Raw genomic sequence first — 22,225 nt, forward strand, 5'->3', positions numbered from 1 at the left:
CTGGAAAATGCTGGTTTGAATGTGTGATGATTTCTACTTTCTATTTGGTTTTTCTATATAAGTACAGTACCATGCCCTTCTGAAATAAAATCAGTTGATAGTTAGTGTACGTCCTGTTGTCTTTCTTGTCCATGTCAGTTCAGAGGTAGGACCTCAATTCCTCCAAAAAGACGGGGTATTTCATTGAGCTTTGCGCGATGACAATGAGGACTGATAACCCATAGTTTTCGCTTGTAAACGGATGCACTGCTTCATCATTACTTGCATATATTGCAAATGATGTAATTGCACCAGCAGAGCACTAATCCTTGCAGCTTTCGCAATTAAAAATATAGAACTGTTCTGATGCATGTTTTTTTTGCAAGTGTGTAACATAAAATATAAGTATGTAATAAATATTTTAATTTTGTGTCCACCGGCCTGATGAAAGTGCTCAGTTTTTACATTAGTACACTGCAGTAAAAGCACACCCCAGGAGCTGGGGACTTTAAGTGCGTGTGCATTTCCTGTGCTTATGTTTGTGTGATTCCTGTTAGATTGCTTTCCCTCTTTCTTCTACACTGAATCTGCAGCTGAGGGTAAAAAGATGGAAGGAACATAGGTGCTTCTGCTTTGTTTGTGTTTTATTCTATATTCTAATCACAGTTTTTTTATTGCACGCGCGTATAAAGAGAACTTGCAGCATGGATACTTTTGTGAATAAAAATTTGCAAATCTGGAGAGTAACAAATGTTATTTGCTGAAAATTCAGCTTCAAGCGTTTCTTGGTTTCCTTGTGTGTGTGGACATTTTCTAATATACCTGATGAAGCACACATAATTAGTGTTTATATAAGCTCTTAAGAAAGATGTGTAGGCTTAATGTGCTACAGTGAAAAAGATGCATGGCAAAAGATATTATATGATGCAAAACGCCGACAATGCTGCTTGTCGCCAAGGCTGCGAAGCGTAGGCAGGCTCGAACGAGCACTGTTCCCGTCCGCGCCTATGCACGTGCTGTCATGTTTGCGTTCCTGATCAGGATTTAAAGATTTTGTCAGCCTTTAGCGATGTCTTGAAACAACTTTGCGTAGTTGGGTGCTTTAAAACATATAAAACATTGCCAGGCATCCACTTAGTTGCCGATGCAGCTTCACGATCAAGAGCGATGACGGCTGTGGATCGCGGCTGTTCGACACAGAAGATAAGCAATCGCGCTTTGTTTAGTGCAGTTTTAGAGTGATAACTAAGTTTTTATTTTTTTCTTGATGTCTTTGCACCTTTAGTGAACGCTTTTGTGTTTAAGCTTAGATTAGGTTATTAGATTATGGGGTTTTACGTGCCAAAACCATGATCTGCTTATGAGGCATGCCGTAGTGGGGGACTCTGAAAATTTGGACCACTAGAGATGTTTAAGGTGCACCTAAATATAAGTACTTGGGTGTTTTCGCATTTTGCCCCCATCAAAACGTGGCCACCTTGGCCGTGATTTGATCCCGTGACCTTGTGCTTAGTAGCCCAACACCGTAGCCACAAAGCAACCACGGCGGGTTGTTTAAACTTCGTCGCCTCGTTTACAGTCCAGAAGAAACAATAAACATTAGGTTGTTGTTACTGATGAGACGAGATGCCCCCCTTTGAAGAAAGAAAAGATGCAAAGAGAATGTGAAGTGAAGCTGTCGAGAGAGAGAGAGAGAGAGAGAGAGAGAGAGAGAGAGAGAGAGAGAGAGAGAGAGAGATAAAGAAAGGAAAGGCAGGAAAGTTAACCAGAAGCGAGTTTCTGGATTCTGGAGAGTGGTGAGTTGATGTTAAACATTACCTTGCGGGCATCAGTGCTGTTTGTCTGCGTAGTACACAGAGCACGGAGGGAGAGGTGTTTGCTTGAGGTGTTGTGCACCATATTTCATAACCTCTGAGAGGACTGAGCATAGCCATTGCCTTACAGGGCACATCGCATTGTGGCAGAAGTATTAAAATTGAATTGGATTATGGGGCTGTATGTGCCAAGACCGCAATTGCATTATGAGGCACGCCATAGTGGCGGACTCCGAATTAATTTTCACACCATGATGCTTTTTAATGTGTCCCAAAATCTAAGTGCACGTGCGTTTTCTATTTCGCCCCCATCGAAATGCGGCTGCCGCGGTCGGGATCAAGTCCGCGACCTCTAGCAATGCCATAGCTGCAAAGCTACCACGGTGGGCACAGAAGTGTTGATTTGACGGTCGACCGCTTCCCTGGTGTCGCCTGGACCCTGCGATGCGCTTCAATTAATGCGGCTCTGCTTCTGCACGTCCTGCATAGTTTGTCCACTTGACATATTTGCATGGTGTTTATTTTTCAGAAATAGAAGCAACATATTGTTCCGCACCTTGAACTTAAGCTTATCCAGTTTCCCCACAACCGCCATCGTATAGTAGTAGGGTTTGCTTGCCTTCTCAGGTCACCCCCCCCCCCTCCCTTCTATGGGAACTGCTGCTTTTCCTCCCTCTTTCCTGCAGTTCTATCTATGCACATTAGTAGAAAAGGAAGCCTCAGAAGCATTGCAGTTTCTGCAATACTTCTGAGGGGAGTCACAGATAATTGCAGCTGTCAAGAGGCTAATGTGGCGACAGCCAGGGAACTCCGGATGGCATTGTGCACATTCGATGCGTGGGGTGAAAACGAGTTTCTAGCATTGCCATTCCTCTCTAACTCGCCCCTGAAATGTATACACACACTCTGTATACACACAGAGTATACTGAAATGAAATGAAATGCACTGAAATGCATACACACACTCTGAACACCGCCCAACCCCCCTCGGACGCAGTGTGCTTGACAACAGCAGCCACAGCAGCAGCAGCAGTGGTAAAGTCGAAGGAAAAGGCTAAGAAAGCTTCACTTTAAAAGAAAACAGGCAACAGAAAAGGTGTTCCAATCATAGGCGTTCACACGGGCCGGTCGATCTCAAGAAGCGCAGTAGCGCTTGCATGGCCTTTTCATGCGATGTTAAGTCGTATAGATGTAAAATTCTTTCTTCCGACAGCAGCTGGTCGTCGAACTGGTCCAGCACGACGGAGAACGATTGTTTCTGCATACCATACTGCGGGCACTGGCATAGAACATGATGAATGGAGAACAGGGCAAAGCTGCGAAGCGTTCATTGTGTGTAGATGCTTTGAACAAAGGGCTCTGTATTAAAAAGGAAGAAGGTGGGGGGGGGGGGGGGGGGTTCTGTAAGAGTCCACCTAGCGGACTGTCCATTTCGGCTGCTGCTGATTGGATGCAGCTGTACGAGCGAGGAGCAGATGAGCAGCCCTAGCCAATCAGCAGCGGCCGAAATAGACGGTCCGCTAGGTGGACTCTTACAGAATAGCCCCCCCCCCCCCCCCCCCCAGTGACGGCGCCTTCAAAAAAGCGTCACGCAGTCTCCTATGCGTTGCACGGAATCAAATGTTGCTCTGGCTATCGATGGCAACGAAATGCGACTTGTGGCATAGAACGTTCAGCGCATGCTTGCCTCAGCGATCTGTTTGCTGACTGTACAACATGGCGTCTGTGAGAATTAAAGGCTTTTGACAGGGCATTCAACCTCGTTTTGAATTCCTCTTAATATCATTTCGTGGTAATGGGAAACGCCTGAACTTCGAAGCCCTGATGTCTGCAACTAAAGCAGATTCACTTTACCCCAGCTGCGCCATGCATTGTGGTCAATTCTGAAACCTTCATGTTTCTTTTTTTGCTTTCTTTACTTCCAAGTGGCGCTAGCGAGTGCTTGTTCTTTTTTTCTGCATTGCATGAAATGGGTCAATATATGTTCATGTTGCTTCATTATAGTTGTCTCTGCTTTGAAAATGATTTGCTTTCACACTGTTAATTAGTATTTGCTTTCACAGTAATTGCTTTCACACTGTTAATCATGTGTCAACGTAATCTCATGTGTCAACGTAATCATGTGTCAACGTAACTAAATAAAAAGCGCCGCATTGGCTATTGAGACTCTGGGCACTACAACAGGCGATACAACATGCGGTTTAATTCTGTATTTGGGTGCGAGGGTGATACTAGTAAAAATGGTGGAGACACTAAAAAATAACATAACATATAAAGGTAATATGCTCTTTGCTGACCAGGCAGGCAAATTTTCAGCTATGGTGTCTTCTGATATCTCACTTGCGTGCTCCCGTGAAATCATTGAAGCGCTCTGCTTGTTTAACGATGGAACATTTGAAATCCATACTGTGCAGATGACGAAAGCACAAAAAGAATCAACCCTTAATTATTGCCGGAGTCCCATATGTGCTATTTTGCTCAAGCTCATTGTGCTGGTTTGCAAATTTTACTATTGCTGGCTTCTCACATGGCCGCGCCTGTATGAACCATGCATTCGCAGGCACGACGGCGCTCCCTCAACCTACTATAAAAGTACATGGCATGTCAAAGAAGCAAGTGTGTGCACAAAGAATGTTGGTTCACGGGTCAACAAATGAAGCCATTAGCGGCAGGGGCATTGTAATGAAAGCAGCATATTGGCCATGAGCTCCACATCGTAGGCAAGGTTGTTGATGCTCATCTGTGGCAAACACTTGGCACATAAGGAGACAATGTTGTCCTAGACAGCCGTGAAGTCGACACAAGTCCACTATTGTACAGTGCGATTTTCTTGCGCACATTGACACCGCAGAAGTAGCTACTTGGGACGCGCACAAGCGGCAAACCACACGCACACACTTCAGTCATGCCTGCAGTGCAAGCAGGCACCTCTGGTGCGAGGCCCGCCTATGCTTCGAACGGCCGCCGCCACGCAGCTTTCAGTGGCGCCTCTACAGGCACAGCGCATGGCGCATAGTGTCAGCGTAACATCTCATACAGCGGTGAACGTGCTGGGTGACGCCGTGGTCACCAGCGGGATGCAGGTATGAATTTTTTACATATACAATATAGAAACAGAATGTTTTCTTTAAAACAATACAAAAATGCTACTGTTTTTTCCCCTACACTGTCCGTGTTCAGAACATGCTTCTGGAGTCACTGCACTGGTACCTTGCCTAGCTGTGTTCAGTTGTAGCACATTAAAGGGACACTAAAGGCAAATTCTAAGTCGACATGGACTCTTTAAATACCCTGCCAGAAACCTCGCAACGCTTGTTTCGTGCCAAGAAAAGACTTACCGTATTTACCCGCGTATAACCCGCCCCTGCGTATAACCCGCACCCCTAACTTTGAACTCGGCGGAAAAAAAAAAAAAGAACTCGCGTATAACCCGCACGTTTACCTGAAAAAAAAAAAAAAATGAGCGCTAGAAAGATGCAACTCACACTCAGTGATCATTTCGTTTTCAGAACATTTATTCAAACGACCGCCACCACGTCACTGCTTATCCGATTCTTAATCGTCGCCGCTCTCACTACTGCCATCCGAGGCTTCATCGCCACTCTCAAAGACGTAGTCGTCCTCGGAACCATCCAGACTATTACTGATCGCACATTTTTTAAAGCTTTTGCGCACCAAATCGGCCGGTATCGCTTTCCACGCATCCACGATCCACTGGCACAGCAATGGAATATCAGGCCTTCGCACGCGTCCCGTCGGTGTGAGGGCGTACATGCCGTCGGCCATCCACTGGGCATACAGCCGCTTCACGTGTGCCTTGAACGGCTTGTTCAGGCACACGTCGAGTGGCTGTAGCATGGACGTCATGCCGCCAGGTATTATGACGAGGTCGGTGCTGGTCTCGGCAAGGCGAGCCTTCACCGCATCAGTGCAGTGGCCTCTGATGGAATCTAGTACGAGCATCGACCGGCGTGCCAGCAAGGCACCTGGTCTTCGCTCCCAGATTACTCGAAGCCAGTCACCGACTAGGCCACTGTTCATCCACGAATTTTCTTCCGCACGCACAACGATTCCTGGGGGCAGTGGAATGCTAGGTAGCGTCTTGCGTTTGAAAATCACATACGGGCGCAGTTTCGTGCCGTCAGCCAAAGCGCATAGCATGACTGTGCAGCGCAGCTTGGCATTTCCGCCGGTCAGCACGCCGACTGATTTGGAGCCCTTTTTTTCCATGGTCGTGTCCATCGGCATCTCAAAGTACACAGGTGTTTGATCAGCATTTCCCACCTGAGACAGCAAATAGCTGTGCTCCTTCCGAAGTGCGATCACATATCGTTGAAAGTTCAACAACTTTTCCTCGTAGGCTTCAGGAAGCCGCTGGCACATGGTTGTTCGCCGCCGCATAGAAAATCCATGTCTTCGCATGAAGCGCTGAAGCCATCCACGGCTTGCACGAAACTCACGTGGAATGTTCAATTCCCGGGCCAACTTCAGGGCTTCCATTTGCGCCATCTCAGTCGAAACAGCGTGGCCACGACTTCTCTGCTCCTCAATGAACTTCGCAAGCTGCGTCTCGAGGTGGGGGTACGCGCCAGTCTTCGGACCCCGAAACGCTCGCCTGTTCCGGTTCGTTGCTTCGAGACTCTCTTTTTTTCTTCCTCCAGTCGCGAATGCACGACTCGTCGACGTCATGCTGTCTTGCAGCAGCTCTGTTGCCGATTTCTTCGGCAGCGGCTATAATCTTTAGCTTCTCTTTCGCTGTGAAACACTGCCGTCGAGTCGCACTCATGATGCCAAAACAAAGCAGGCAAACAGTGCAAACTGGGGTAAGTACACTAAACAGCGCCTAACGCGAGGCTCAACAATGCTGGCCTTTCGTTGGCCCTTCATCGGCTTGACAAGCGTCGATGACGATGGGGATGGCGGACTACACGGGGAGGCCGCCGCACATTGCGGTGAAGCCGACCCCCCCCCCCCTCCCAAGGAAAAAATTCGCAGATAACCCGCACCCCCACTTTTTAAACGCGTTTTTTCACATTTTGGTGCGGGTTATACGCGAATAAATACGGTAGTTAAATTGCATCTGAAGGGTGCGAATACCTTTTAAGACATTCAAATCTCCCACCACCCAACCACAGGAGTGGTGACGTTGCATGCACTGGATGGATGGATGGATGGATGTTATGAGCGTCCCCTTTGGAACGGGGCGGTGGCTTGCGCCACCAAACTCTTGCTACTATGCTGCCTAATATCCTACCTTGGTTAATCAATGAGAAACAAAAAAAAAAAGACACTATGAACTACCACGTCCAAATTTTCTGATACCCTATTGCGAACTGTGCTTTTGTACGTCTCCGTCTTTTGTCGTTTCCCTACTTTTCTTCCACCAATCCTCCAATCGCCTCTTACTGATGTCTATTGCGGACCTGTTTGCTTTACCACTGCTCCCGCTGAACCCAAGGGCTTCAAGGAGGCCAGTGGTGCCTAAATCGACGGCTGGATAGACGTCTTCACATTCTAATAAAATATGCTCCGTCGTTTCCCTAGCTTTACCGCAGCAAGCACATGCTTCTTCTTCCTTCTTATATCTCGCTTTATAGGTGCGTGTTCTAAGGCATCCCGATCTCGCTTCGAAAAGTAATGAGCTTCCCTTTGAGTTATCATAAATGGTTTCTTTCCTAATTTCGTTTTTTCCCCTTAAGTAGTTACTCATGGCAGGTTTCTTTTCCATTGCCGCCACCCATGAGATTAATTCAGCCTCTCTGACTTTCCGCTTGACCTTCTTTGTTGCTGTGTTGCCCACCCCACAGGCCGCATACTTGCTGGTAAGCTTCCTAGCTCTTTTCCTCCACTGTGAATCAATGTTTTGCCTGTACAGATACCTGAACACTCTCCCAGCCCATTTACTTTCCTCCATATTCCTCAGCCGTTCTTCATACTCAATTTTACTGCGAGCTTCCCTCACTTCAAAACTAGTCCAGCCCATATCCCCTTGCACAGCTTCATTTGTAGTCTTCCCGTGAGCGCCCAATGCGAGGCGACCCACTGACCTTTGGTTCCCGTCGAGTCCTGATTGTACCCCTGATTTAAAGCAAACAACCGCATTTCCAAAAGTAAGTCCTGGAACCATTACCCCTTTCCACATACCTCGGAGGACCTCGTACCTATTGTATCCCCATAGCGCTCTGTGCTTCATTATGGCTGCATTTCTCTTCCCCTTGACTGTTATGGTTTTTTCCTGTGTTTCCATATATCCGTTGCCTTCGTTTATCCATATACCAAGGTATTTATATTCTGTTACCCGAGGTATTTCTTGGCCCTGTATCTCCACTGTCTGTTCACTGTTATCATTGAATACAATAACACCTGATTTTCTAACACTAAATTTCAAACCTACATTGTTGGCTTCCTGTCCACAGATATTAGCCAGACGTTGCAAATCACTTTGCTTGTTTGCGAGCAACACAATGTCGTCCGCATAAAATAAACCTGGGAGTTGCTGCTCTATTACTGTACCTGCCTGTTTGTATGATAGATTAAACCCGATATTACTTCCTTCTAGCGCCCTCTCCATCCTCACCATGTACATCATAAACAGCAGCGGAGATAAAGGGCACCCCTGTCTTAGTCCCTTGTTGATATGAACTTTCTCCACGCTCCTCCTCCCTTCCCATTCAACGCAAACAGTATTTTCTAGGTAAATCTCTCTGAAAAGCTGTATACAATCGTTACCTAAGCCTTCCCCTTCCAGAATATCCCACAAAATGCTGCGGTCTACGTTGTCGTATGCTCCTGTAATGTCCAAAAAGGCCACATACAACGGTCTGCTTTCTGCTTTTGATATTTCAATACACTGAGTAAGAACAAACAAGTTATCATCCAAACGCCTACCTATTCTAAAGCCATTCTGAAGCTCTCCCAAAATGCCATTATTTTCTGCCCATGCTTGAAGCTTTAATTTGATTGCCTGCATTGCTAGCCTGTATATTACCGATGTAATGGTCAACGGTCTATACGAGTGAATTCTGTCTTTCTCCCCCTTACCTTTATAAATTAAATTCATTCTACTTTGTCGCCAACTGTCTGGTATTCGTCTATCTTTTAAAGTTTTTTCAAGTGCTTTCACGAGAGCTTCCTTACTTTTTGGTCCCAGTTCATTTATCAGCCTAACGGGAACCTCGTCTAGCCCTGTGGCTGTGCGCTTAGGAATTTTCTCTTCCGCTTTCTTCCAGTTTAAATTTGTAAGCACTAGCTCCTTTCCCCCTTGGGTCTCTTTCATGCTCTTTTTTTCTTCAAATACAACCTCGTCCTTGCCTTTGAAAGATTCGGCTGTTACTTTTTGGATGTAATTTATTGCTGCTTCTCCTTCCAGTCTGTTTTCATCTTCATCTAGGATATGTTGTTGTATTGTTGTTGACTTCCTGCCTAATGATTTTATGTGATTCCAAAATATTCTAGGTGCGGCCTTCTTTTTCTCACGTATTTCTGACAACCAACTTTCGCTTTCACCTTTTAATTTTGCTTGTACCAGTATTTGAACCATAGACTTTTTCTCCCGGTATATTTCCCATTTACTGGTTACTTCATCCTGTGGCAACTGCGCCTTCTTTGCCTGCCTGTGCTCTCGAGATGCTTTCTGTCGTTCGGCGATCGCTTCTCGTATCTCCTTGTTCCACCAGCTTTTCGGTTTCTTTTTTCCTTTCCAATGAACATGTTGTTTCTCTTTCCGTAATTCTGTCGTTACTACACTTAGAAGCTCACCATATTCCCACCCCTTACTTGGCGACTTGCCAATTTCTTCCTCCACTCTAGTGACTATATTCGCTATTTGTTCAGCGTTCAAATTTGGACTGGCCATTTTGCTTTCGTTGCTCTCTTTCCCAACTACATATCCCATTTTCAAAATGATGCGTTTATGGTCACTCCCTATGCTGCTAAACCCTTCCTCATCGATGACCATTTCTCTCAACTTATCATGAATTCCTTCTGTCATCAGACAGTAATCAATGGTCGATTGCCGGTTTCCCACTTCCCACGTGATCTGTCCTTCACACTTAAGCCCTGTATTCACGATCACGAGGTTATGTTGCTCGCAAAGGTCTAGCATTGACTTCCCGTTATTGTCGGTATAGCCATCTAAATCCTGTATGTGGGCATTCATGTCACCTAATAGGATTATTCTCAGCACCATTCCCGAAACCCCTAATATCAGCGCTTATGCATTCCACTAACTCTTTATTCTTCTCTGTGCAATTTATTCCGGTCCACAAATACGTAACTCCAAGCCAAGTTTCTTTCCCACTCATTGTACCTGCTAACCAAAGATGCTCTTGACATTGTGAATTTACTCTCTTCCATTTGGCTCCCTGATGGATGAGCATTCCGACTCCCCCTCCCTTTCTTTCCGACTTAGTTCTGTTGCACCCTTCCCATACATAATTCTCAATAACTGGCGGCTCTTCTGAGTCTCTAAGGTGCGTTTCTGTAACCGCATACACCCCTATTTGTTCTCTATGTAACTGCTCCTCAATCTCTGCCCACTTTTCCTTTCTTCTGCCGCCCTGCATGTTTATGTAGCCTATTGCATGGCGAGCTCTTGTTCTTGCTTTCCTCCTTTTTCTGTTATCGACGGCAATGCTCTTCTGATGTTCCCCTAGGGGACCTTCTTTCTTACTACCTACTCTGACCTCCTGAGCGCCCGCGGGCCCCCTAAAAAAGCAACAGCGCGACCCCCAAGTCGCCAGCCCACTTCTCGTGCTAGCCTGTAATTGAAGTGGATCCCATCTCGTTTAAAACCACCACCACTTCTCACTTCCCTGTTTACTTCGACAACCTCGAAGCCTTTCTCTCGGCTCATTTTCCATATTGCCTCATTGGCAGCCATTACGGCTCTTTGTACGTGACTGTCACGCACAGGCACCTCCGGCACCGTGCACACCACGATCTGCACTGTCACCACCCTTTGCTGCCATCAGTGGGTAAAATGGCGCCCGACAGACGGCGGTACTGAGTCAAGTCAGAGTGGTGGATTCGCCGCTGCATCTGCTTTTTGGTCAACTGGCGTAGACCATTCGGGAATCCTGCGACATCACATGGAAGTTGAATTCTCTGCTACTTGCAGTTTGTGCGAGTTTCGTGAGACAGCAAAACCAGCGCAGCACTATGCGATGACTACTGAAACGTGAAAGCATGGGTGGCCTCGGAGTCGAGCGAAAACGAAACCTTTCAACCGCCCGTGTCGTTGTCATGAGTAATTTCAATCAGTTATTTTTTCTAAAAATGAACAAGAACTGGACAAGTTGCATTTTATTTCGTCTTATAATACAATGCAAGGATGTCTTGTGCAACAAGTGGTATATGCAAGGATGTTATGCAACAAGTTTTGTGCAATTAGTGACATAATTTAACTGAGGAGTGCTTTCGTCATCAGGCAAGTATTTTAATGTCTCAGTGGAGTCTCTCATCATGTCCTGAATTTACCTCAATTTCTCGATTATTAAGGCTCTGTTCGTGATAATATTGATGCCTTAGAAATTCTAAAGCACTATTCCATCACTTTAACTTGACGTAATATTTACTTTTAGTGTCCCTTTAAGAACATTCCCCTGCTGCTTTTTTGTCTGAATGGGAAAGAGCTATGGCTACCTTCTATTTTCTATGCTAAGAGTGACAGAAGACATCTGTTTATTGCAATGTATGCTAGCTGTCCATTTATCACGGTAAAACTCTCCAATGTCTCTGTGTGGAAACAGCCACTCTGTGAGGATTGGCTATTGGGCTAATTGGATCATGATCAGATGAAAAGAGCACTACTACTTGGGAAGAGACAAGGAGTCCACAGACGAAGTGCAGACTAACAACTGTATGCATTTATTGACACACCTTGCCTTTTATACACACATAAAGGACAACACCAGGCACATGAGATGGCCAAAACGACATAAGAAAGTAAATTATCCAAAACTTAGAGCAATAAATTTTATGACAAGATTTAGATCAACTGCAGAATGGCACGCATATTGGAGTGGCTGGGCTTGTTCACGCAAATCTGACAGCTTTTGGACAAATTCATAGCACAGAGCTTTCAGGTGGATCAAGAAATGGCAACGTAGTATTTGACCTTGCTGCGTTAACGAACATTTAGTTTTCTTTCCGTGAGCACTATAAGCTATGAAAATCTGGAGACATAAAGTGGACTAAGTGCATTTTTCTGCTAGAAGAATACAGGATACCCTTTTTTTTTTCTACCTGTGCTGGTTCTGTAACGTTATCATCTGCAGGTAGATGAAGTATTTCAACTGTAATCATCTACTGGGGCCGTATTCTGTAGCGGTTCGCTTTGGAACCGGTTCGGTCTGGCTGTTACGTCTGGATTACGTCACTCGGAGAAAGAGTGGAACGGGGCGGCATGAGGGGAACCAATCAACGAGCGGCGGTCTGCCGGAAGATCACGTCATCATTTTTTTTGTACTTCGTGGACGGTATAGCAATTGGAGGATGTTGCTGGTTTGATAAAAAACATTGGTTTGTATAGAATACTTGCAAATATAATTTTCAGTAATCATTGTGAGCTTGCGGCGCAGACGGCTACTGGGAGTTGTAATTTTATTTGTGTTGTTTTCTTATTTAGTCGCTAGGTGGTGTGCCATACGTTATGCAAACACCTTGCCTCGCTTTGTTTACATTTTGGACTTGTTTGCGCGCCGAAACCGAAACGATGTCGTCGCACAAGGACAGGTGGCTGGGTCCTCATGGTTCAGCGAGGCAGCGCGAAATACTCGTTTCATTTGTCGAGGAGCAGCCCTACCTAGCAAAGGCATCATGTGTGTTGGCCCAGCACAGCTAACGGCGGCTTTCTGTTGCGCCGTGGATGGGAATCTAACCCATCCTTTTTCTTTGCCCACAACCATAATGGCCATGGCGACGGCTGTAATGATCTGGCTGACCGAAGGCTGCGACAGTGCAATCACTTCTTCCTTCCCTACGCACTGTTGTAAGCTCCCGGTGGCAAAAAACCGCAGTGCGCACAGCACTTTCATCGTAGTGTCGACACCACGAAATCTTTGAGGTCCGAGATGTTCTTCCAGCTCATCGCAAAGACATCGCACTATGTCTTTGGAGAGCCTACAATGCCTTCGAAACTCTTCTTCGGCCATGCCGAACGCGTCGCGTCGTTGTCTTTCGGCGCTCGCCAGCAGCACAACCTAGCACAACAAAAGGAGCCGCCATTGCCGTCTCTGTCTCGTCTCGTCTAGGTGCCGGCTCGTCAGCTGGCGCGAGACTAGCCGGCAGCCACGGTTGCCCTAGCAACCCTCGACATCATGCTCGCCACCGCGCGTGACCCTCGAGCGAACCACTTCTCCGCGGTTCCTCTCGTAGCAGAGAACCGGTTTGTTTCCACATGATTGACAACCTGTGTGACACAACAAAATTTGTCGTCCCACCCACCAGGGATGATGACAACGAAGCGCCGACCAATGGCAACAGCCAGACCGAACTGGTTCCAAAGCGAACCGCTACAGAATACGGCCCCTGTTTTGTAAATACATTAACAAAGCCAAACCTTTCCATTGCACTGTGCTGGTGAATTCACTGTCAATCCCTTGCATGCACACCAGATGAGCATGAAGCGTTTTGGTAGATGTGTTATGTTACGTTAGCTTAATATTATGGTTTCCACAATGTCTACATTACTCAAAATTCACTGGACAGTTTTAGCAACAAATTTAGTCACATTACATCAAAATTTAGTAAAAAGTTAGCGACTCCTTAATCCCAGTTTAATGACACGATAAAAAAAAAATAATGACCCTAGTGTTGATATCCTAAATAAACTCAGAAATATATAAATTTATTTTGAAGCTAAACACCATTGGCCTTCCTGAGATATTAGTTACCTGGATTTCAGACTATCAGGGTGTCTACCAAGTTGACATTTACAATTTCCCAGAGTTTTCCAAGTTTTCCCTGAGTGACTTTGCAAAATTCCCTGAGTAATGCAGAACTGTTTTATGTCAAGACGGGCTGAAACCATATCGCTCGATGCTGTCGCTCTCTAGTAAGCATATGACAAATTTAAAGAAAAACGACTTAGTCCAATTTGAATACTAAGGAGTAGTGTTTATGTTATTCAAGAAGAGAATAGAAGGGAGGGGTTAGTAAAAGGCACAGCAAATAAAATGTCTTCGAAAAAAATTGCAAATAGAGTCAGACATTCTCAAATACGAATAAAAAGGAGATGCATACAGAAGCAAATATTTTCGAACATGAGCTGTTTCTATCAACTGACCGCAAGCTCATTAATACGAGGCCCAAACTTTGTCACAATTGAGGTTCTCTCTCAACAGCTCATAAGTCAACCTCAACTGTCCTGACATACTCTCAGCCCGCGCACGACACCTCAGTGTTGTGTTTCACTGCTTTCAAAAGTTTATATTGGTTTGTATGAGGGACACCTGCATCTCAGCATCAGCCAACACTGTTCTTCCAGCTTCATCATCATCATCATCATCATCAGCCTAGTTACGCCCACTGCAGGGCAAAGGCCTCTCCCATACTTCTCCAACTACCCCGGTCATGTACTAATTGTGGCCATGTTGTCCCTGCAAACATCTTAATGTCATCCGCCCACCTAACTTTCTGCCGCCCCCTGCTACGCTTCCCTTCCCTTGGAATCCAGTCCATAAGCCTTAATGACCATCGGTTATCTTCCCTCCTCATTACATGTCCGGCCCATGCCCATTTCTTTTTCTTGATTTCAACTAAGATATCATTTACCCGTGTTTGTTGCCTCACCCAATCTGCACTTTTCTTATCCCTTAATGTTACACCCATCATTCTTCTTTCCATAGCTCGTTGCGTCGTCCTCAATTTCAGCAGAACCCTTTTCGTAAGCCTCCAGGTTTCTGCCCCATATGCGAGTACTGGTAACACACAGCTGTTATACACTTTCCTTTTGAGGGATAATGGCAACCTGCTGTTCATGATTTGAGAATGCCTGCCAAACGCACCCCAGCCCATTCTTATTCTTCTGGTTATTTCAGTCTCATGATCCGGATCCGTGGTCACTACCAGCCCTAAGTAGATGTATTCCCTTACCACTTCCAGTGCCTCGCTACCTATCGTAAACTGCTGTTCTCTTCCGAGACTGTTAAACATTACTTTAGTTTTCTGCAGAATAATTTTCAGACCCACCCTTCTGCTTTGCCTCTCCAGGTCAGTGAGCATGCATTGCAATTGATCCCATGAGTTACTAAGCTAGGCAATATCATCAGCGAATCGCAAGTTGCTAAGGTATTCTCCATCAACTTTTATCCCCAATTCTTCCCACTCCAGGTCTCTGAACACCTCCTGTAAACATGCTGTGAATAGCATTGGAGAGATCGTATCTCCCTGTCTGACACCTTTCTTTATTGGGATTTTGTTGCTTTTTTGTGCAACACGGTGCCTGTGGAGCTGCTATAGATATCTTCCACTATTTTTTCATATGGCTCATCTACACCCCGATTCCGTAATGCCTCCATGACTGCTGAGGTTTCGACTGAATGAAACGCTTTCTCGTAATCAATGAAAGCTATATATAAGGGTTGGTTATATTCTGCACATTTCTCTATCACTTGATTGATAGTGTGAATATGGTCTATTGTTGAGTAGCCTTTACGGAATCCTGCCTGGTCCTTTGGTTGACAGAAGTCTAAGGTGTTCCTGATTCTATTTGCGATTACCTTAGTAAATACTTTGTAGGCAACGGACAGCAAGCTGATCGGTTTATAATTTTTCAAGTCTTTGGCGTCCCCTTTCTTATGGATTAGGATTATGTTAGCGTTCTTCCAAGATTCCGATACGCTCGAGGTTATGAGGCATTGCGTATACAGGGTGGCCAGTTTCTCTAGAACAATCTGACCACCCTCCTTCAACAAATCTGCTGTTACCTGATCCTCCCTAGCTGCCTTCCCCCTTTGCATAGCTCCTAAGGCTTTCTTTACTTCTTCAGGCGTTACTTGTCGGATTTCCAATTCGTCTAGACTATTCTCTCTTCCATTATCGTCATGGGTGCCACTGGTACTGTATAAATCTCTATAGAACTCCTCTGCCACTTGAACTATCTCATCCATATTAGTAATGATATTGCCGGATTTGTCTCTTAACATTTAATCTGATTCTTTTCTATTCCTAGTTTCTTCTTCACTGCTTTTAGGCTTCCTCTGTTCCTGAGAGCCTGTTCAATTCTATCCATATTATACTTCCTTATGTCAGCTGTCGTACCATTGTTGATTAACTTGGAAATTTCTGCCAGTTCTATTTTAGCTGTAGGGTTAGAGGCTTTCATACATTGGTGTTTCTTGATCAGATATTTTGTCTCCTGCGGTAGCTTACTGGTATCCTGTCTAACGGAGTTGCCACCGACTTCTATTGCACACTCCTTGATGATGCCCATAAGATTGTCGTTCATTGCTTCAGCACTAAGGTCCTCCTCCTGAGTTAAAGCCGAATGCCTGTTCTGTAGCTTGATCTGGAATTCCTCTATTTTCCCTCTTACCGCTAACTCATTGATTGGCTTCTTGTGTACGAGTTTCTTCCGCTCCCTCCTCAAGTCTAGGCTAATTCGAGTTCTTACCATCCTATCGTCACTGCAGCGTACCTTGCCGAGCAGGTCTACATCTTGTATGATGCCAGGGTTCGCACAGAGTATGAAGTCGATTTCATTTCTAGTCTCACCATTCGGGCTCCTCCACGTCCACTTTCGGCTAACCCGCTTGCGGAAGAAGGTATTCATTATCCGCATATTATTCTGTTCTGCAAACTCTACTAATAACTCTCCTCTGCTATTCCTAGAGCCTATGCCATATTCCTCCACTGACTTGTCTCCAGCCTGCTTCTTGCCTACCCTGGCATTGAAGTCGCCCATCAGTATAGTGTATTTTGTTTTGACTTTACCCATCGCCGATTCCACGTCTTCATAAAAGCTTTCGACTTCCTGGTCATCATGACTGCATGTAGGGGCATAGACTTGTACCACCTTCAATTTGTACCTCTTAAGTTTCATAACAAGACCTGCCACCCTCTCGTTAATGCTATAGAATTACTGTATGTTACCAGCTATTTCCTTATTAATCAGGAATCCGACTCCTAGTTCTCGTCTCTCCGCTAAGCCCCGGTAGCACAGTACGTGCCCGTTTTTTAGCACTGTATATGCTTCTTTTGTCCTCCTAACCTCACTGAGCCCTATTATATCAAATTTACTGCCCTCTAATTCCTCCAATAGCCCTGCTAGACTCGCCTCACTAGATAACGTTCTAGCGTTAAACGTTGCCAGGTTCATCTTCCAATGGCGGCCTGTCCGGAGCCAGGGATTCTTAGCACTCTCTGCTGCGTTACAGGTGTGACTGCCGCCGTGGTCAGTTGCTTCGCAGCTGCTGGGGACTGAGGGCCGGGGTTTGATTGTTGTGTTCATATAGGAGGTTGTGGCCAAGTACTGCACCAGGGTGGCCAATCCTGCTCTGGTGAGAGAGTGCGTTACCGGTTCTGGTCACCGGGATCAGGCCGCACTCCAGGCCTGTTTGTGCAATTTTCTCAACACACGTTTTTTTTTTGTATTTTCCAGTGGAGAATTGCGCAGCACCGGGATTTGAACCACGGTCCTCTTGCACGGGAGGCGGATACTCTACTGTCCCCGCAGGAGTTAAATTAAAAAATTAAATTCTGGGGTTTTTCGTGACAAAACCACTTTCTGATTATGAGGCACGCCGTAGTGGAGGACTCCGGAAATTTTGACCACCTGGGGTTCTTTAACGTGCACCTAATTCTAAGTACACGGGTGTTTTTGCATTTCGCCCCCATCGAAATGCGGCCACCGTGGCCGGGATCCGATCCCGCGACCTCGTGCTCAGCAGTCTAACACAATAGCCACTGAGCAACCACGGCGGGTCCCGCAGGAGTTGTACGCCTCATTTAACCTACAGTGGTGCCCTATTTGATCAGTCAAGGTGGACCAATCTGAGCTCGGTTATACCGCACGGATGGCACTCGGCTAGAGAACCAGGTATTTATGACCTGCACATGTGTGGCCATACATAATTGAGGATATATATAATTTTTATTTAGGAGGGCTCCCGTACAGCGATAAAATAAAGGAAAAGACATTAAAAGGAAAGAAAAAAAAAGAAAAATAAAGGGGGGAGGGAAAGGAATATAACAGGTGATTTGAACTCGTGACCCTTGGATGTTGGCCGGAAAGATAGCTCAGTCGGTTGGTTCGTCAGGCCCCAGGCTACTTTCAAGCGCCATAGCTCCTGCTCCGAGCCTCACACTTACATGAAAAGGGACTGATGTTGTCCGCGATAGTCGATTTTGTTGGAGTGGTTGGAAGGCATACTTTCTTGGAAAAATGGCCGCCCAAGGAGAAGAGCGAACTCGAGTGGCTTTAGAGACTAGGAAAACTGCGTTAAAATATTTAGACTTGAGGGAAAGCTTCGTTAACAAACTATAACACGATAATCAGCACTTGAATACGACGAGAGAAATTATTGAGATGTTTTCAGTTTAAGCTTCGTCAAATCGGTGGCAGCACTCTTCCTTTCCCGTTCATTCCTCAACGCGTAGGCCCTTTCTGTTCTTGTCCTCCTTCCGCCACTTGTTCACCGCACAGACCACACGAAGCATCTTCTTCGTCAGTTGCGCAGTCCACGTCCGATTTTCCGAACTCCCTAGGGGCCGCGAAAGCGTCAGAAAAATCGGCCAGTTGGAAAAAATAAATGCATGTCATTTACTGCCCTTAAGGGCTCAAATCCACTACAGGCACATTCGGAAACGCTCTAAAGGCCTGCCGGTACACGTATTAGGCATATCGGTGCTCGTACTGCGACAGGAAATACCGGGTGCACGCGTGTATAATTAAGGAATACATACCGTGTCCCAGGGCAATAGCCCCTTCCCATGCTTGTTATGCTTCACTGCAATACTTTTGCATATGCTTCACCAAGTAACACTTGTGTACGGAGGCGAAGCTGACTTTCGGGAACTGGCATTATGCAACGCACCGTGCTTTCCAAGCTTCTAAGCCAATCGCGAGGACCACAAAGGCAGAGTCCGTGCCATTGTTGACAGCAGCGAATTCTTTAAATAAATAACACGGCATTCAACGGCAAGAAGCTCCATAGCGAACGTCGAAGATGCTAGGCCTAGCGTTGCCACCATGGTGGCTACGGCTGCCAGCGGATCTGCGTGCGAAAGCGCCGGTTCGAGGAGGCAAGGTAATCAAAATGGCAGCGGTGGTGGCTTTGATTAATGCCGTTTCGGACCTGCGGTCATGGCAAAACCTCCGGAAAATCGGACGGCGAAGAGTTCTTACATCCGAAATTTCAGACGTTCTGATACATTGACTCTATGGGGTACGTGGTGGTGCCGCGAAGCCGTCCAAATTATCAGGAATCCGGAAAATCAGTCGTTGACTGTACACTGGTAACTCCTCAAGCCGATGACAGGGCGTCAAAGGCGATTCATTACGATTCGTGTCTGTTACTCGAGCCAGCATTACCTCGACTTTCGACCCTTTCAATAAAATTACAGCTAATTTTCCCTGATAGAAGCACAAATTCCCGAGTTCTCCCTCAGTTTTTCCAGACTACTCAAAATCCCTGAGAATTCCCGGTTGGTAGACACCCTGACTATTTAGCTAACCGTAAGCAGTAAGTTTCAATCGATGGAAAAGAGTCGGATGGTCTTGCAGTCACTTCTGGTGTGCCTCAAGGAAGTGTATTAGGCCCTTCATTATTTCTTGTTTATATTAACAACTTCGTTGACGCAGTTGTTCCTGGTGTAGAGACTCGTTTGTTTGCGGATGATTGCGTGCTGTATCGTGACATTACATGTTCTAATCATCAGAATGACCAAGATAACTATTTAAATAACATGCTAGCATGGTGCCAGGAATGGGGTATGGTTCTAAACAAAGACAAAATAAACTTCCTTCACGTGTCAGGCAAAAAGTTATTTTCGATCACCGGTATCACCTTGGACAATCACCCTTACATGGAGTCTCCAGTTTTAAATACCTAGGTGTAACAATAACTCCCAATTTCTCCTGGAATTCACATGTTGAAAATAGCTGCTCATCTGCCTTTCACAAACTATGTATTTTATGAAAAAAACTTTCGAAAGCCCCCACTCAGGTTAAACTACTGGCTTATAATTCATTAATCAGGCCTACGCTCGAGTGTGCATGCATGGTGTGGGATCCATATACAATAAGCAATATTGAAAAACTTGAAAGAATTCAAAGGAAAGCCGTAGGATTTATTTATTCAATATTTTAACCGTTTGATCCACCATTTGAACTAGTGAAAAATAACAGTATCCAACTACTTGAAACAAGAAGAAAAAATTTGCATCAAAAATTTCTTTCCTTGCTAATAAAAAAAAAAAAAAAATTGGCGCTTGATCCTGCACCCTATGTATCCACACACCGCATGCGTCACCATCAACCCGGCTCACTAACTCCTTACTTTGCTCACACTGACACATTCAAATTTTCCTTTTTCCCACGTAGCATTAGAGAGTGGCATTTGTCGACCCAACATCTGACAACGCATTGTAATGCTGCATTTTTTTTTTACTTGCTACCTTTGCCTTTACGTTATCAATTTCTATATTTGATCTGCTTGGATGTGTAGCATAATCTGCAGCATGAAATAAATAAATAAAAAAGAAATTGATTTAGCCGGTGAAATTAGTTTTTTTGGACTGTTTTGCAGCCCTTTTTCCATCAAAATAAGAAAAAAAGTTGGCTGGCGACTGATAATGCACTCAAAATGTTATTAAGCTGAAGTTCAAATAATAAAAGTGCTGTAAAGCTCAACATATTACTAAATTTACTTGCATAATGAACACTTGTTTTCCAGGAAAGTTGACACCAATTTAGAGGGATAATTACGCAAAAAACAGCAACAACAGCAAAAAATGTTTTAGCAGATCTTCTAGTAAGAGTCAAAATTTGATATCACTAATGTAGAGAACAAGAAAATTGCAATCACAACATTTCACAACATTAGCGTTATAGTAAAACGCTTGTGTGATGTGAACTAAAAGTTTCCTTTTATTCTTTAATAGTAAATGTATGCAGCACTAAGTAAATAGTAAATGAACCAAAAATTGTTTTTTATTCACACCATGCTGCTGGCCACTTACTCGTTGGTCTTACTATCCAAATCACAACTGTCAGTGATATGAGGTAGGAGAGTCTTATGCTGGGCCTGTTGGCACATAGCTTGAAGAATGACAAAACCCAGCCTTAGAAGACGCTTACACAGGTGGAGAGAAACTGCATAACACTGAGACTTAGAACAGAGTTCAATGATTAAACACGTGGGTCGAGAGGAAACCAAAGCACGCATGCGCCATACATAAACAAGTATGTATTGCACAACCATACACGCTCCCAGCATGTGTGGTTGTGCAGTTTCTCTCCTCTTGTGTACACGTCTTCGAAAACTGGGTTCTGTCGTTTTTCAAGCTCTGTCAGTGATGTTGCTGGCTACTTCTTGGTCGTCGTTGGCCCACAATGCATTGTCTTCAGTGCCGTCCAAGCCATCCAAGATGCCCGTCTTCTTGAATCTGCAGACAACCATGTCACCATGGAATAGTGCTCCAGGCCTCCAGAATCCACAGGCAAGGCATGTCGATGGTCGGCCTCTCTATCCTGCCTGCCAGAGTCAGGTTTTGGTTCCCCCTCTGCCAACCACTCTGTGTAGAGCTGCTGCACTGTCCTTGAAGGGCTTGTTGATTGACACACCAAGGCAATGTGGCACTGGCATCAGGACAGCTGGAATTGCAGCAAGGTCTGTACACGTCGCGTTCATTCGGAGATGGATGCCCTCCTCGAGATGGATGCAGAAACTGTCTACAACGAGCAGTGATAGCAGAAGAGTCCCCAGTCAATGTCTCCAGACTGTCTTGAGCAAGTCGGCCATTGGTTCCACCGACATCCACCCTTTCTCGTGGGCATGAATGTGGATACCAGCGGGAAGAGTGCCCTTGAATACGATGAATGGTGGCCGCTTCCTGCCATCCGCTGTTATCACCAACACCATGTGCATCCGCTGTTCGCCAACACCATGTACACATCTCCACAGAGTGGCTTCTTCACATGTCAAAGCTCAGATAAGCATTTTCTGTGATGCCAATTTGCGAAAGCAGGACCTTGTCTTCTCAGATCTGAATGAGAATGCAATGAAAATCACAGATTTTGTCCTCATAGTCGGCCAGTAACTGTTGGCATAATGTCGTGCACCTTCTGAGACACAGCCTGTTCTGGCACATGAACCAGGTTGTGCAACTGATACTGGCCTTAAAATCACTTGAGGGCATGCTGTGATTTCTTGCAGTGGCCTATGCATGGTTATGAATCAGCTCAGGGGACACTGCACAGCCTTCACTGT

The 22,225-nt window shown here is 45.4% G+C and overlaps 1 protein-coding gene across 5 annotated transcripts in view; it reads right to left on the reverse strand.

Moving 5' to 3' along the window:
- Positions 1-22,225, reverse strand: part of LOC142559752 (snRNA-activating protein complex subunit 4-like) — a 213,149-nt gene that overhangs the window by 26,815 nt on the left and 164,109 nt on the right. The gene's annotated exons all lie outside the window — the stretch shown is intronic.

The sequence above is a fragment of the Dermacentor variabilis genome, chromosome 10, assembly GCF_050947875.1.
Source record: "Dermacentor variabilis isolate Ectoservices chromosome 10, ASM5094787v1, whole genome shotgun sequence".
NCBI classification, from domain to species: Eukaryota; Metazoa; Arthropoda; class Arachnida; order Ixodida; family Ixodidae; genus Dermacentor; species Dermacentor variabilis.